Source organism: Schistocerca serialis, chromosome 6 (assembly GCF_023864345.2).
Source record: "Schistocerca serialis cubense isolate TAMUIC-IGC-003099 chromosome 6, iqSchSeri2.2, whole genome shotgun sequence".
Lineage (NCBI taxonomy): Eukaryota > Metazoa > Arthropoda > Insecta > Orthoptera > Acrididae > Schistocerca > Schistocerca serialis.
The window spans coordinates 126,205,722-126,223,896 of record NC_064643.1 but is presented as its reverse complement, the minus strand read 5'-3'; the positions used below and the strand labels follow the sequence as shown (position 1 = coordinate 126,223,896).

At 42.9% G+C, this 18,175-nt stretch overlaps 1 protein-coding gene across 3 annotated transcripts in view; it reads left to right on the top strand.

Moving 5' to 3' along the window:
- Positions 1-18,175, top strand: part of LOC126483960 (inactive dipeptidyl peptidase 10) — a 1,424,293-nt gene that overhangs the window by 616,150 nt on the left and 789,968 nt on the right. For all 3 annotated transcript variants that reach the window (XM_050107257.1, XM_050107256.1, XM_050107255.1), the window contains exon 3: positions 143-207. The gene's annotated coding sequence lies outside the window, so the exon portion shown is untranslated. The remainder of the gene's footprint in view (positions 1-142; positions 208-18,175) is intronic.

Genomic DNA, 18,175 nt, shown 5'->3' with positions numbered 1-18,175 from the left:
ACGATTTTGCGCAGACTGGCTCTTTGATATTTACTTTAGCTATTCGCTTTGTGTATCTAGTGGTACTACTGCTGACTTACAAGCAGTTTTTGCTACAGCCGACAAGGCCACAAACTAAAACTGTGTTCTTGGTGTGTTTCAGAGAGACGCGCGGTAGAGGCTGGCTCTGTGGACATGGGTGGACAGCCTGTGTGAGCGAGACAAGACGTGAGTACCCTGGGCTATTTGTCCCACACTGCTGCGTGTTGGGATGTATGTACGCGCGTGTATGTGTGTGTGTGTGTGTGTGTGTGTGTGTGTGTGTCTGTCTGTCTGTGTCTGATTACGGGCACGCGAGAATGACTGGGCGTTTGAGCGCTTAAGGATTTTTGAGGAAACGCGTCCGTCGTCAGTGATATGATGTATGAAGTTTAATATCGCAGTAGGCGCACATTGTGTTTTGAAGGCAATCGGGATGTTCTTGAATATTTCCGCATGCTGGTACTCATCCTCAGTTTTTAATCAAGTGTTTTACGTTTTTGCTATGGGTGTTTCTTTTATAACTTGTCAAGTACCTTCTCTCTGATGTTCCTAAAGATTTTTTCATTTTCTGTTTTGTGATTTCGAATGATGCGGCCCGCACAGAATACCGTCTCCGTGCAGGTGACAAAACTTGTCAGCTTCTATGGCAGAATAGTTTTGTAATACCTTGTGGTGTGGATATAACAAGACGCTATGGACGAGCATGCGGCAGTGCATCTACAATATAGTTGGAGCGCGCCCAAGAGTTCAGTCATCAATATGCAAACTTCATCCCGAGTCACTGTATACCCTGTGCAAATGTTTCTCTCGATCTCGGCGGATTATGCGCTTTTACAGCAGTTTTATTCTGTGCGACTTTTTTTGTGACCTTAGAAAATTTATACGTGTTATATTCAGCTTCTACCTACAGATGGTCGATCCTTCTGGAAAACGGTGGAGTTAAAATAAAGAGACTTTCGATGTACGATGGTGTGCTTACAACGCTGTTAAACATGTATTTCAGTGCATTCCAAAGACTATCGATGCCACTGAGGGACTCTCTGGTTCTTCTGAAATTATAGAAGTCAGAGGAGCTGCTAGAACTCTGTTACCTGGATTCTATAATTCCTCGTTTTTGTTTTTATTGAATATTTCTCAGTAGAAGACGAGCATGCTCATAAATGCTAAAAGTATTTACAGAATCTTGGAGTCAGCTTCGAATCGTGTATTACTGAGATGAGAAGTCCAAAAATCTTTTTGAAGGCCAACAGAAATTATCTTGTTGGCGAAGCACTTCGTTTTACGGGTGATACACGTGACGAGATGGGGATTCCTGTGGGAAAATTAGAACTGTCAGGAAGCAGAAGTGGTACCTGGAGAGACGGTTGCGTACGACAGGCTGACTGTGCACCAGGTACTGAGTACGTTGATGTTAGGGAAGATCGACACGATTCTACAAAAAAAAGGAGACATGTTGCAAAATCATGTAAGATACTGTATATCAGACCGTTTTGCTGTTTAACCCAACCTGATAAACATTTCCGAATCGGAGCTTCCTACGACTGAAAAAAATTAGTTGACAGTTAGATTAGATTTCTGAAGACGTGATCCTTGCAGAAATTTCACGCCTAAGAATATTTCTACAAACTGCCAAAGTTCCAAAGAAAGAATATCTTGATTGGCTAAATTTCAGATTCTTAGAGTTCTTCTCTGATTACGAAATTTTCGAAATTTGTTCCCAAACTCATTTTGGGGATTCAGATTTTTCCTAACTTCGTGTGTTTGGGTACCAACATGTGAGAGGAGTTTCTCAAAACTGAAACTGATTAAAGCAGTATCTTAAATTGACCACGAGGCAAGAATGATTCTCTGTTTTGGCAGTTACATCACTCGATAATAGTGGGGGTAAAGGTATCGATTTTGACGAGGCAGTTTCAAAATTTGCTGCAGAAAATATTAGAAGAAAGAGAGGTAGTAAACTACATGCTATAATCACGTATTACTAAGAAGAACTGTAGTTATTTGTTCTGCTTCGTTAATAATCGAACTGTGTTAATTACAAAAATACGTTTAACTTATTTGCTTATATTTATAAAATTTGTTTACAAAATAGTCAAACTATACTTCCTTAACTACTTGTATCAAAAAATTGCATTATCAAAAAAAAAAAAAAATTATTTGATTGGTGTGTGTGTGTGTGTGTGTGTATGCGCGCGCGCGAGCGTGTGTGTCTCTGTACGTAGGAGGGAGTGGCAGCGGCAAGTTAAAACTCCGTTCCAGATGCCAAACTACGAGTACATAGCTACGTCACTGTTTGGAAATGAAATTAACCCCCGAGATAACCCCTCTTGTAGCATTTCGCTCGAAGCGTTTTGTTAATCGAAGAAGTCTTTCACATTAGAAACAAAACCATAACCAAATACCAATTCGTGCGCTTTATTGATAGAGCTGCCTCAAATTAGTCCGATACGAGTAACTAGAAATCAGCCGTCTGGACCACCACGTAGACAAGACTGAACACGCAACTTCTGTCAGGTGTCATTGTCTCTCCATTCACTATGTAAATACATGTAAAGAAGCATTTCTTCTTGAGCTTCAAAAGAAACTCAAATTCTTGCTTATAGTGGTGCTGTTGTTCAAGGACTTTTGTAAGTGGCTGGGGATAGAGGATGCTTGCAATGTTAACTAGGTACATGAAAGTGGCCTGTTTATGTGAGATAATTACATAATTGCCCTCCAAAATAATGATCAAGAAATTCATTGTTTATAACATTAAAAAAGAATCACAATCAACTCAGTTTATTACATTAAAATGCACGATAAGTTGTTTGACAAATATTGGCAATCATAAACAAATGCCTTGGTAAATCTGGACAGGGGGATCTGAAATACGCCGCAAATGAATACGTATTTGTGGAGGTCTTACTGTGATTGCCAAATGGTTAGTTTCTGCGCTGCAGAATGGTATGTGTTTGCATCTACGGATGGTATTTAAGGGATATTGAACATTATCTGCGAGCAAATCTTCGGAATGAAACACGAAACTACTGAATCTCGGTAGAAACAACTGCATTTTCCCTACGGTTCATCTCGCTGTCGCAGCTATATTTCACGACGTTAATCTGCAGGTGGAGGCTGGAGTGGCTCCAAAACTCAGTCATTGATCTCGTACTAACAACTGGCACGTGCGTGGCAGTTCAGATCGGCCAGAAAAGTGCCTTAGGGGCCTGCCCATCAAGTCAAGTGTGCTAGAATGCTAGAAGAGGTGCTCGAAGGCAAGGGGGGGGGGGGGGGTTTGAAGAGTTTCTGGATGTAGAGTAATTTCGTTCCGTCTGCTTCCTAGTACGGCTCTTTATAAATAAAGATATATAGATATTTTTTCCAAAAAAACAGTATTATAAGTAAGCGTCATATCTTCGCTTGATATTTTTAAAAATATCAACAATCGTTAAGTTCCTACAAGGCGTCTTTGCATTTTTCCTATGTCACTCTGATTGGCTGAATGATAAATATTCCAAGCGCTGACCTTGGAAGCTGTCTTAAAACATGCCGACCTCCTCCTCTTACTTTCATTTCAGGCGGTTAACCAGAAACAAGCTTCGTAACACTTGGTGCTGAAAAACTCTGTAATATTCTCTTTCGTTCTCCGCGTATGACCGATTAGGCTGTGCTTCTGTAAGCACAGCCGTATCTCTTTCTCTCACTTACAAAGTATTTATGTTACTCAATCGTAGCGATTTTCGCGTTGCGATAGACATTTTGCCTTGCAGGGCCTGAGATCGACGATGGTGTCCCGCACTCTTCAAAGGCACCCTCGCCTGCCTGTTTCCCACTCCGCTTTCAGATGTTACCTGTAGTGGCCTCTGTATGCCGACAAAGTCTGGCTTCCTATCGTTCTGTTCACAATAACGTGCTGCCGAGACTCTGCTAAAAATGGCATGCACTGTCCTTCCACACACAGCTCACTGAAAACACATTCCATTGTGCCGGCATAGCCTGGCGATACAATGTATGTTGTGACTTTTAGCTTACAGCGCCCAGAACTACTACTGGATGCACAACCAGTGTGACCCACCCGGGGGGGGGGGGTTCCTTTCCTGTGAGTTTGTGCACTTTCTGCGAGTTCGGCGGAGGGCAGTTTCCCTCGAAGGCTTTTATGACCACTTGCTCGTTTACAGTTCACAAGCAGAGGTCCCCAGCGGTGAGGTCTACTTTTTGAAACTGTCTGTACTGTGATCTCGGGTATCACACACTGCAGCCGTTCACCCTGTTGTGCCGACTTTCGTGAGTAACTGAGATAAAAAAATTGGAATTTTATGTGACTCTTAATAGCGTTAAAAAATTTGCTTCACATAGTCTGCCTGCATGGTATAATGGATAGGATAACAGCTGCACCTACGGGAGGTTGTGTGTTCCATCCTCGTCACGTGTGCTGATTTTTTAAAAATCTTTTTCAAAATTACTTTGATCATTGTCAATTGATTTAAATGTAATTTTATACTTCTGTTCCTTTGTCACATAATTTTAATTGTAATATCAGCTTCTTCATTTGCTCTCATTTTTCTTCTTGTCATTCTTTCTCCACTTGAAATCTTTGTTTGTGTGTTTTAAATTAATTAATTTTATGTATTAATTTCTATTTAATTTCTTTTGTTTCATCGCCTTTTTTCGTCCACATTATTGCGTTCATTATACGTGGTTCTCACTTTGCTTGAATCTAGTTTTATGTATAGCCCCGTCTTTCATTTCAGTGTTCATCTGTGTAATATTGTTCGTAGTGCAATAGGTATTTAGGTTATGTTTTACATGTTTGTTTGACGATTACTGTGTAAAGAATTTACACATCTGGTAAAAAACACATTTTTCATACCATTGCATCAATATAAATAGATTATTTTGTCTTTATTTTTTTAAGTAATGGATCGAAATTTCTAAATAATTGAATATTAAAATAGATAAATATAATTAAATTAATATTCACAAAGATTTCGATTGGAAAAAGAACGATACAAAGCCAACATGAAACAAATGGAAAAGTTCACACGATGATTAAAATGAAATGGCAAAGGAACAGAAATAAAAAATATTAATTAAACCAGTGAATTAAATAAAAATAATGATCGAAGTAATGTCGATAGAGATTTTAAAAAAATGCAGCATACGTGACGAAACTGGAACTCACGACCTCCTGCATGTGAAGTTGTTGTCCTTTCCACTATACCACACAAGCAGAATAAAAGGTAATGCTTCTTTTAACGCTATTAAGTGTAACACAAAATTCCGAGTTTTTTTTACGATTACTTGCGGAGGTAGGCCCACCAGGGTGAACGGCTGAAGTGTGTGGTGGCTGGGATCTTAATCTACATCACAATGTGGATGGTTTCAAGAAGTCAGTTCCAAATGGTTTCATGGAGGCTACTTATTTAGGTGAACATGATCACTTCCAGGAACTTTGGAAAAAACAGTCACGTAACACTTTCATTTGAGAGCTCACGCCAGATAGGTTTGTCAGTGAACGATTTTGTGCAATACGTTTGTGACTTTCATCTTGTCTGATATATTACTTCAGTCTACGTAAGATTACCATGACTACTCGCAGATAATGTAGGGACTCTCGAAAACTCTGCTCTATTATCTGCTTAATCATTGCACAGCACCTTATTTGCATTCGACTGTGACATCACTATCTCAACAGCGTAGCAGAAACTCATTCTCAACAAAGAAAAATATTCTCTCTTACCAGTGCTTAAAACACTTGTAATCTATAAAACATTTTTGTATCAGCAACCTGATTTTGGGGCAATATCCTACACAATCTCAGAGAATTTACATTCCTTTCCATCTTCTATCATAATAGCTCGCAGAAATTGCACTCATTTATAACTGCTAACACTATAGCTACCCATTCCACATACGTACTTAACAGTTACTGTCCCCGCCGTTTCAATATTCTCCTCTGTCACGATCCCACTTGTGTCTTCTGATATAAAGCATGGCTTCAAAAGTACTAAACTAATAATTATTTATATTATTCTCAGTGTCTATTATTATTATTATTAATTACAGTTATTATCGGTGTTGTTATTATTCTCTCAACCATTATTGTCTCTTCGATGCATGATCAGTATTAACAGACTGCGATCTGATATATTTCAGGAACCTCCACTCAAGGAACTCAAAGCTTTACCAGTGTACTGTGAAACATTATTTACGTAAACTATCAGAAGATTACGTAACTAACAAAATGCAGTAGGTATTCATCTGACTTAGAGTTACCTAGTTAGAAATATCTTTGCTCCAAAGCGGTAAAATGTTAACGATCTTCTCACTACGTAAAAAAAAGGCTAAATAACTAAATGCACGACATCACGAAACGATGAGCGCACCTCTGAGGAAGTGCACTTGATATTGTCTAGAAAGGGCACATCAGCAGAGATTTCGTAGCTTTCGATGCAGAAAAAGAAGAAATTTTGTCGCTAGTGTTCATTTCTACTTGACAACTGTAAAGGACAGATATGAAACATTAAGCCACTGTAGAACTATGATTGGCCAAGAGTAAATCCTTGATCACTATTTTCGAAAGAATCACTTTCTGAAAGATACCGCCAGACAGAGCGAATGTCTCGTTGGTTATATCCAGTGACCACAGTTTCTTCCAAATAATGCGTTGTAATTGCGGGATATTTTTTCTGCATTGCGACGAAATTTCCGTGATCAGAGACAAGGGAGAAATTATTGTCTTGGTACAAAAAATTTGTGTGTGAAAGTAAGGGAAGTAATGCCTAAAAATAAACAGAACTATGTAGACAGTTTTTGCCTTGCTTCCAGTTCCCCAGTAGTGGTGCACCGCTCTTGACCAGCACAGTGTGACGTCGGCTCACAGCGATGACCTACGTGCACAATCCTCTAGAAAGTAGCTTTTTCTGTGTCATTTTATTGGCTTTGATTTCTGCAACCATAGAATGGTTTCATGACAAACTCCCTAGTTTGCTCAGATTCAGTATGTAGGTAATTAATGGTGATCCGTGTGTGACGCTCTGTTTGTGCTTAGAGACTTAATTTTTCTATATAATACTATATTGTAGAAAAATAAGTTCCTAGTCAGAATCTGAAGCTTTCTTATTTCTACCAAGTTGTTTTCTTTTAGTGTCCACTGTGAGTGTACTATTTAATTTTAAAGGACGATTGTTATCATGATGATGTAAGAATAGAGCTACATATGGAGACTGCTCCGGTTTCCGATTTAGATGGCCTGACTCAATCGGAATGTGCTCACAGGCCGTGTATGCTGATCATCTTGATCGCTACTGTCACGCATTGTGGGTGGTACCAGGTACGTCAAGATGACAGTTTGCTGAACTTTCGCACTCACGTAAGTAACACAGGAACCCAGCACAGGTCTCTGATTCAATTTACCATACACTGTATTCCTGTGATACTGCGAACCAGACGAGCTCCAAAGTAAGTAGTTACTGCAAATTCATTGTCCTGCTTGCCCATCACCGTCTGACCACTGAGACGAAAGAACCAATATTATGGCTTGAACATTTTGAGCAGTATGTGGTCAAAGGGTGTGTTTGATCCACCCTGCTGCTGTTGAGAGTACCCTCAGTGTCGCAGCACTACCGAAGCATGCACATGCACTTGTTGCTAACTATGAACAAATCGTTCGAGAGGTGTCATACCTCGAACAGTACAGTCGATGAACCCCACTAAATCTCCCTGGAACACATTTTTTTGTGCGCTACTTCACGCAGTAATCTAGCAATTTATCTCCACTCAGCGACATTTTTCTGTTCCTACTTCAAAGTCCAAAGTTCCCAAATAACTCTCTGTATTCCTAGAGTCGCAGAGGGGTGTTACGAGTTTTAAAAAGTACCCTATGTAAGAGCTCGCACGACTTGTGCTGCTTTGTTGTTAGTAGCGCCCTCACCGCTCTTTGTGTGCGCCTATCACTGTTAGTTGTGTGGGGCTACCCGCATATTACAACCCCTCCCCCCCCCCCCCCCGCCCCCGTCGACCACGCTCGCCCTCTCCCACGTTTCTGGGCTGAGCCTTCAGCGACCGATGCGGGCAGTCAATAGCAGCGGCACTTTGCACGCTAAACAAGAACTTGCGAGCCAAACTGACCAACTGAGCGACTGTATGGCCGCCCTGACGGTGCCGTAGCATTCCTACTGTAAGACGCGGAACGTCACAGATGCGCACGTTTCAAGGCGACAAGATGCCATTGGAGGGACGGTCATCAACACGGCCACCGCACTGGATATCTACGCAGGTTTTTACCGGAAAGAAACATTGTTGGGTAGACATGACATCTTTCAACGACAAGAGCGATTGTTGTTCTTAAGTTGAGCATGTGGTGAACAAGCGCCTTATAACTCACTTCTTTCGTGGATGAGTTACATTTCCTTTAGATTCTTCCGATGTATTTGAGTCTGGTGTCTGCTTTTCCCACTATCTGTTTTATATAGTTATTCCACGTAAGATTGATCTGAATAGTTAGGTCCAGATATTTTACGGCAGACGCTGTCTCCAGCTGTTTGTCATCAATAGTGTAGTTTTCCTATGTATGAGTGCGCAATATGTTACATTCATTTATATTCAGGGTCAAATGCCAGAGTCTGCGCCATTCATCAATTCTCTGCAGATCGTTCTGCAAATTCTTAATACATTCTGGCGTTGCTTCTTTTGTATTGTTCTTGTTGTTGAGGTCTTCAGTCCTGAGACTGTTTTGATGCAGCTCTCCATGCTACTCTATCCTGTGCAAGCTTCTTCATCTCCCAGTACCTACTGCAACCTACATCCTTCTGAATCTGCTTAGTGTATTCATCTCTTGGTCTCCCTCTACGATTTTTACCCTCCACGGTGCCCTCCAATGCTAAATTTGTGATCCCTTGATGCCTCAGAACATGTCCTACCAACCGATCCCTTCTTCTAGTCAAGTTGTGCCACAAACTTCTCTTCTCCCCAATCCTATTCAATACCTCCTCATTAGTTACGTGATCTACCCACCTTATCTTCAGCATTCTTCTGTTGCACCACATTTCGAAAGCTTCTATTCTCTTCTTGTCCAAACTAGTTATCGTCCATGTTTCACTTCCATACATGGCTACAATCCATACAAATACTTTCAGAAACGACTTCCTGACACTTAAATCTATACTCGATGTTAACAAATTTCTCTTCTTGAGAAACGCTTTCCTTGCCATTGCCAGTCTACATTTTATATCCTCTCTACTTCGACCATCATCAGTTATTTTACTCCCTAAATAGCAAAACTCCTTTACTACTTTAAGTGTCTCATTTCCTAATCTAATTCCCTCAGCATCACCCGACTTAATTTGACTACATTCCGTTGTCCTCGTTTTGCTTTTGTTGATGTTCATCTTATATCCTCCTTTCAAGACACTGTCCATTCCGTTCAACTGCTCTTCCAAGTCCCAAGTTGAGCATAGATGGTTCTAATGGAAGCGAGTGTAATGTGGTGTGCTATTTATGTTTTGTAAAGACGAGAGGTGGGAGAGGCGGAAAATCGGTTGTTGCCACACAGCCAACTCTTCGCGAATAGTACCAAGGGGCTGCCAAGCTTGACGTTCCCATCCAAGACACGGATCACCGTCAACGGTGATGCATGCCCTCACTCCATGAGACAAGGCGGACAGAACTGAAATTTAATGTAGGACAGAGGCGCAACGTTTCGTGGTCAGAAGCTGTACGCCACTGCCTCTCCTCATTTTGCCAGTCAACTACGGTTCTTGTTTCGAAAATGCATTCTTCGAATCTAGCGCCACAACACAGGCATGTTCCAGCGATCTCCTTACGGAGGTGGATATTTTTTGCAGCGTATAGAGTCTTCAAGACAGTAATAACTGTACATAGTTTACACATGTAAGCACCAAGCATGTATGTTACTAATTAGCGCCTGAGATGTTTTGTTGTAGTAAGCTGCAGCAAATTTTGAAAAGCGTTTTGATCATAAGTTGAAGTCTTATACTCGAAGCAAGGATATAGTGTCATCCTAGGCGCGTGAGACAGCAGTAACTACAAATCTTAGTCAGCGACTGACACATGTCAATTGAACACTTTAGCCCAGTATTTGTTCGAGCCTTTGCGTAAGAGGTCAAGCACTTTTAAATCCTGACGCAATGAAGAAGGATGGCATGGTGGTTATCTCATCTGCCTATAGAACAGGAGATCTGGATTCGTATCCCGGCTTTGGAACACATTTTCCTTCGTCGCTTCAGTCTGCTTAAATACATCACACATGTTTGAAATTTGAAAACTCCTCTGGAGCCATATATTTTCATTTGATTAAATCAGGTTTCAGGCAGGATCGCCCATTTCATTCGATGCTGAGGTGCTATTCTAACGCAGCATGAGAGCCTCTGTAGTGATGTTTGAGTTTAGGGGTGATGTGTCGACAAAAGTCCCGACACAGTGTGGTTTGAGGGGACCGCAATGCACGCTATAAGCTCACGAAGGATGGCGTGAGGTCTGAAACAGGATACGTAATGAATGCTATAAAGAAAAGTACGTAGCTGCTGGAATACTTAACTTTAATCCATCCTTGTTGTACATCGCTATTGACGATACAATTGAGACTCTGTAGATTCAGGCAATAAACTACTAATGGCGCCTTGCTAGGTCGTAGCCATTGACTTAGCTGAAGGCTATTCTGACTATCTGCTCTGCAAATAAGCGAGGCTTCGTCAGTGTGCATCGCTAGCTACGTCGTCCGTACAACTGGGGCGAGTGCTAGTCCGTCTCTCGACACCTGCCGTGTGATGGCGCTCGGTCTGCGATCACTAACAGTGGCGACACGCGGGTCCGACATGTACTAATGGACCGCGGCCGATTTAAAGCTACCACCTAGCAAGTGTGGTGGCTGGCGGTGACACCACATTCCTCCCCCGCAAATCGGCGAACGGTCGTGGTATAAGGTTTCCGCCCGCCGTGGGGAGGACCCCATGTTGACGTATGCGATGAGGTGGGGAGCCTAACAACAGGCGAGGCTGTGCCACCCGCACCCTGCTATTCGGTCCGAGGGGAGCTAGGAAACGCCTGAAAACCTAGTCCAGGGTGCACGTCAACAGGCGGTGTATGCGCCCGTAGAGAGACAGGAGGGGCCGAAGGGTCGACCTCCATTGCGTCGGGGTACCCGACGCGCGAAGACGCCATGTGGTCCGGAGCGGGCAAAAGTTCCATGGCGGAGGACATCTGGTCACGGGAAGCGATCGGCGGCACGGGACCCAGGGAGGCGCCAGGCGGTTGCAGCGACGCGTCTACTGCGGGCGTCGCCGGCGGGAGAACAGGCGGCGGCGGCGGCGGCGGCGGCGGCGCGTCGCCATGGGGCAAAATGGAAGGCAGCGTCGGTAACACCTGGGGATGAGGCGAGCCAGTAGATGGGTCCCCAGGGCGCTGACCGGACGGCACCGTCGCTGAAAGCAGACGGGGAGCGGCAGAACCCGGGCGACGACAGAGGCGCAGCTGATTGAGATGCCGACGCACCTCACCAGAGGCCCCCAAAACCAAATACATCGCGCGGCCGAGGCAGCGAAGAATGCGCCCTGCGAGCCAACGCCGTGAACCGCGGTAGTTGCGATAGAATACAACGTCGCCTGGAGCAAAAGCAGGAGTCTGCCGCTGCACAGGAACCTGATGCGGCGGATGCAGCAAAGACATCAAGGTTCGATGAGGACGACCGTGGAGCAACTCAGCCGGCGAGCGACCATCTCGGGGCTGAGAGCGATACGAAGACAAAAAGAGCAACAACGCGTCCTCCCGAGAATGCGACTCTTTCAACTTCAACATCTGTGACTTGAAAGTCCGGACCAATCGTTCAGCGGCACCGTTTGACTGGGGCGAAAACGGCGCGGATGTCAGATGTTGAATACCATTGGCCTTGCAGAAAGACTGAAATTCTGCAGACATGGCGCAGATGACGTCGTGGAAGACATCCGGACAACAAAAGGAAAATTACTGAAAGAATCTACCACAACCAACCATCGGCATTCCAGAATGGACCAGCAAAATCGATGTGCAAGCGTTGCCAAGGGGAAGTGGCTGTGGGCCCTGCAAAGAATTTCCGCGGCGGTGCGGATTGTTGTTCGGCACACGCCATGCAAGAAGAACACATATTCGTAATCGCAGCATCGATTCCGAACCAAGTACAGTGCTGACGAGCAAGTTGTTTCGTTCGCACTATACCCCAATGTCCTTGGTGGAGAAGCCGTAAGACAGAGGACTGTAACGAACGTGGGACCACGACTCTGGACTGATCATTATCAGAACGCAACAACAAAACACCATGCCGTACAAAAAGTCTCTCCTTGTGAGCAAAAAAACTGCGAACCAATGGATCCTCTATCCGTGACTTTGACAAGGGCCATTGCGTAGCAATAAAACGTTAAACCGTAGCAAGGACAGGGTCAGCAGCTGTGGCTGTAGCTACACGACGAAAATCAATCGGAAACGATTCGACCATGTCATCGGTTTCCGAATCAATGAACATGCAAGCAAGTTCGGAAGGATCGAATGCTCTATCCTCAGCAACAGGCAAACGGGACAACGCATCGGCGTTTCCGTGCTTAGCAGTGGACCGATACAAGATATCGTAGCGGTACTGCGAGAGGAAAATAGACCAACGAATGAATTTCTGCGCTGTACGTGGAGGTACAGGCTTGTTCGGATGAAAAAGCGATGTCAAAGGTTTGTGGTCCGTGATGATGGTAAAGTGACGACTATACAAGAAATCATGGAACTTCATAACACCAAATACGAGAGCTAAAAGCTTCTTTCTCTATCTGTGAATAATTTCTTTGCGCAGACGAGAGCAATTTGGACGCAAAGGCAATAGGGCGATCATGCGATCCATCTTTGTGCGCAAGCACAGCACCGATTCCGAAATCCGATGCATCTACCATCAACAAAAGGGGTTTCTGGGGATCGAATGGCGTAAGGCAAGTATTTGAAAGCAACGCCGATTTCAACTGGCGAAAGGCGCGTTCGCATTCCGTCGTCCAGACGAACGGAACACCTGTACGGCGTAAGCGATGAAGCGGAGCTGAAATGGAAGAGGCATTGCGCACATTCACTCACACCTTCTGATTGCAAATCATATAAGGTTCTCGCGACCTCATCACGCAATGCGTGTGGAGCATTGCGCGCTCTGAGAAATTTCGGTTGCGCGTTTACTTTCAGTTCCAAATGTGCTTCATAGTTCTTAGCGCTACCAAGGCCCGGTGCAAAAATGTCTGCAAATTCTTCACATAGACGAGAAACACTGGCGGAAGGCACAGTCTGGTTCACTGAGAGGACCTGATTGACTATTGACAAGTTAAACAACTGAAATAAATCTAAACCAAACAAGTTCACTGCAGTAGAAGAACGAAGAACGTAAAATGACACAAGTTTTGTTTGTCCCTTGTATGTTGCAAGAAGGCTGCACTGTCCTAACACAGGGATCTGCTGTCCTGAATAACTATGTAACTTAACAGTTGCGGCACGCAACGGAGGTTTGCCCAGTTGTTTGTACGTGTCGTGATTGATCAATGAAACTGCAGCTCCGGTATCGAGCTGGAATGGTATCACTTTGTCTTTAAAGTCCAAATCTACAAAAAGTTTATTGTCCTGCTGACGACAAGAGCGACTATCTCGTGCAATTTGAACTGATACAGGTACAGCATCACTTGCTAATTGACGTGATTTCCGGCGACGTCGACGCACACTATTTGTGGGACGAACACAGGCACTGTTAGAGAAAGTGGCACTGGACGGAGTGGAAGTAACTACATGAATGTCCATGGGCGAAGGTTCACGAGCCTGAGTATTCTTGGTTCGATTCCGGCACGAAGCAAAGGGCCTGGAATGGTTGTAAGTGTCTGAAACAGGATACGTAATGAATGCTATAAAGAAAAGTACGTAGCTGCTGGAATACTTAACTTTAATCCATCCTTGTTGTACATCGCTTTTGACGATACAATTGAGACTCTGTAGATTCAGGCAATAAACTACTAATGGCGCCTTGCTAGGTCGTAGCCATTGACTTAGCTGAAGGCTATTCTAACTATCTGCTCTGCAAATGAGCGAGGCTTCGTCAGTGTTGCATCGCTAGCTAAGTCGTACGTACAACTGGGGCGAGTGCCTGTCAGTCTCTCGAGACCTGCCGTGTGGTGGCGCTCGGTCTGCGATCACTTACAGTGGCGACACGCGGGTCCGACATGTACTAATGGACCGCGGCCGATTTAAAGCTACCACCTAGCAAGTGTGGTGGCTGGCGGTGACACCACAAGGGGAGTACCAAATGGTCTGATGTGTGAACAGGAGTGTGGATTGAGGAGGCAGGCGTGATACGATCGTCCTTGCAGTAGTGCAACGTTACTCTGGCAGGGGCGCGTAGTGTTAGCGCAACTTGAGCAAAGCCTCTCTTTTAACCTCCTCAGTCCGGAGCTTAGATTATTCGAACAAAAGCCTATATATAGGTGGTCAATGCATTGTTCTGGGTCAAAATAAAATTTATATACTAAATTTTAAAAAAACAGTTGTGAATTGCCAAAATTTTGGGTATTTCCGAAGTCAGAACCATGTGTGCAATATTCAGAAAACTCAAAATTAAAAATCTAAACATTATGAAAACATTGCTAGCGGGATGTGAAAGAAAGGGTCATTCCCAAATGTAGTCCCTGTGCTACATCCAAAAAATCTATCACTGTACCGTTGTGATGAAATAAACTATCACTTATTTCATGATGTAGTGTATATTAGTAAATTACAGTATGTTCTAAACACACTTTAGTCCAAAATTACTAAAAACAAACCTAAATTACTTTTTTTTCTAGAAGACACGCAGACACTGCTATGAACAACTTTCTTTAAGCAGATGGGCCACCTACTGGGAACGCGCAGATACGATAACAAGTAATACAATGAAAGCACTTGGTGTAAGGTAGATGCTACAATCACACAAAACGAATTTTTTCTATTCCCTGAGCTAAAAAAATAAATACAATTTGGATGCAGCTATATGCTACCTAAGGAATGAGAAGGTTAATAATTACCATCCCAAGTCGCTTATCATAGCCATGACATTCTTGTTTATTTTATGATAATACCAAACGAAATACACTTCCTGCGTTTAAGGTGTGTCATAATCACGTAAGACTACTGTGACCAGTTTGTGAAATTATAAATTCTTAAACACTGCTGTGGTAGTCACTGGGAAAAAAGATTTTAGTCATTTGATGATCAGCAATTCATTTTTATTTACGCTTATCGCGTAAACTCGTTTTCAGAATATCAGTGGAGGTAAGGTTCTTAATACACCCGGTATGGCATCATCTGTGAGTGAACATTTTCATACTGCGTAATGTTCATTTTGTGTCTGTTGTAATATGAAATTGGCGACTCACATATGATGCCATCCCAGCAGTATGAAGCGCCTTACTCTCTTCGATATTCTGAAGCTGCGTTTCCTCGAAGCGCGTAAAGAGAACTGAGTTGCTCAATATTAAGTGATTAATTCTTTTTCTCCAGCGACCATCGTAGCAGAGTTTTATACTGTGCGCCTTTATTTGCTTTCTTGGATATGCGGTCCTTGATAGCGGTTATTTTTGGTGACCTTTGGTGTTGTCTGGGATTGCGATTGCATCCGTCTACGTCACACTCATAACTCTGCAATCCTGCATACCCATCAAATGAATTGGGCAGTAGTTAGTTATTTTATTATTATTGGGCACAACGGATAATTTGGATGACATTGATTTACTCTGCGATAAGCAAGTGAAGCAGGAGGGGGAATGTGACGTTAAGGAGTATAAGTGATTTTCAAATTCACTGAGTTTGTTCTTACCGCGCGACTGCTACGGTCGCAGGTTCGAATCCTGCCTCGGGCATGGATGTGTGTGATGTCCTTAGGTTAGTTAGGTTTAAGTAGTTCTAAGTTCTAGGGGACTGATGACCACAGATGTTAAGTCCCATAGTGCTCAGAGCCATTTGAACCATTTTGTTCTTAATCGTTCATGCTTTCTCAGTCTCAGAGTCTCAATTAGGCGCTACTCACGCCAACACTTCGGGGCTATCACAGGGGACGGATTAGGAAATGAAGTGGTGCAACATGAGTCCATTTAGAATAGAGCGAGGTTCCATAATCACAATATGAAATTATTAAGCGTTCTAATACCATATGCACCTCTCTACATACCTCCCATACATTTACAGGATCAAAAGATACATTGTTGAACTGATGAACGACTGGAGTCTATAATCAAACTTTCCACAAACTGTCCCTTAATAAGAACTCTTTTTGGATGCATCTCTAAACAACTGAGGACACACGAACTATCACAGCCCAGCTTTACGAAATGGAAAGTTACGTAAATGTAGGAGCACAGAGCACTAAATCACTTAGGTATGAGCACGCTCATAGGCAGAACAACGTCTACACACCTTACTGTTATCCGAATGGCCACAGGGCAACCGAGAGTGTCAGAGATCTGCACTCAGCCTGCAGAGGTATTTCCACAGTCAGCACATTAAAGGGATAAAAACGTTTAAACCAGCAACCGAAAGAATATTTTCCACACAGATAGGTAGCCATTTTACTCAGAATACATGACTTAGAAGATGATTGGGCACATGAACCTGAAATGGCCAAACTCTGAGGGCCCGGATTCACACTATCTCTTAAAAATTCAAACATATGAAAACTAAACAAAAATCTACATATATGCAAGTATTTACTCAACCCTATGTTTTATGATCTTTAGTTTGAGCAACACTATTTAACTCTACTAACATAGTGGTGAGTATGAGGTGCGCTGAAGGACGAGATTTACACCATCTCCAATAAATTCAGAAATGAGGTAACAGAAATTCATTTCATTCGACTCCATGCTTCATAATCTACTATTTGACCAATGACGTTTAACCAAAGGAACCCAAGGTAATTGCTGTGTGTGAATGGGATACATTGTTACGTAAATCGTGATAAACAGGAGGAATGTGTTTCTGCATCTTCTGCAGATTTTCCCATTTCTCAATCTTTATTTCAAACTCATCTTGATGCAAAGGCTGCAGAAGAGGTATTGATGAGAGGTCAGTTTTGCGCCTCCTGACATCTGGTTCTATAAACGCAAGATCACAGTTTAGCGAATACTTGAACTTCAGTGTTAGAGGATTTTTTTGCTGATTTAGATCCACCTGTATTCCCACAATGTATTTTATTTCCTTCTGTGTATTTCACAGATTTGACCTTTGCTGTGACTTATTTGGCTGTAATTGAAAGTAAGTTTTCTGTTTTCATAACCACCACAGAAAAATTTGTGCCAACTTCCTTCGTTGCTTCGGTCCTGACTTCGGAAACAAATACATGTTTGGAGTGCTTCTTTGCCTTTTCATAGAGACCAAAATTGCTATTATATTCCATACACATACGACCACGTGCAAGGGTCTTGTGATCCATTGCGTCAATACGCTTGTTTTGCATCAAGACGTACAATCGGTATTTCAGAAGATGATTTATTTAGACATGCATTAAATATTATTATAAATACCCTAAAAACATATACATTATGCTGCTGCTGTACTTTCAAAGAAATTCACCCCTAACGTTCATTAAACATAGCAACAATTATCCTTCTATCCGCCATTTCCCTTGTACTAGTTCTATTCCAAATGCAGCCCATACACTGGCTTACAACTCAGACTTTATCATCGCGCAGGGTGAGGCACTATGGAGAAAATCTCTTGTAATTCCTTCACTCAGTGAAGATTCACATCTTACCTCATCGAATGTGCCTTTAGATCATTTTATTGCGAGACGTCACTAGTACCAATTGTACTCTCAGCCCCTCATATACAGATTGCAAACATAGTAATGTTTGTGTTTCACAACTGGATATCCAGTCCTTCAATCTATCATACAGCTTCTGCATTTGCCAGCAGGAAGTCCTTCTTATCACTATGGTAAGCTCGAACCTTGCGGTCACAGACGTTGTGATGGATAGTCTGGTGTGGAACTCCGGAGTCACAGTCTGTATTAGACAGCTTTTTACATTTGTGGCCAGATCCTGTTCGGGGAAGTCCAGGTCTCGCGGGGTGGGCGGGATCCACTTGGGTAGATATGAGAAGGGATAACATAAAGGCATAACTCCTGGAGCAGTTTTTCAGCCAAATG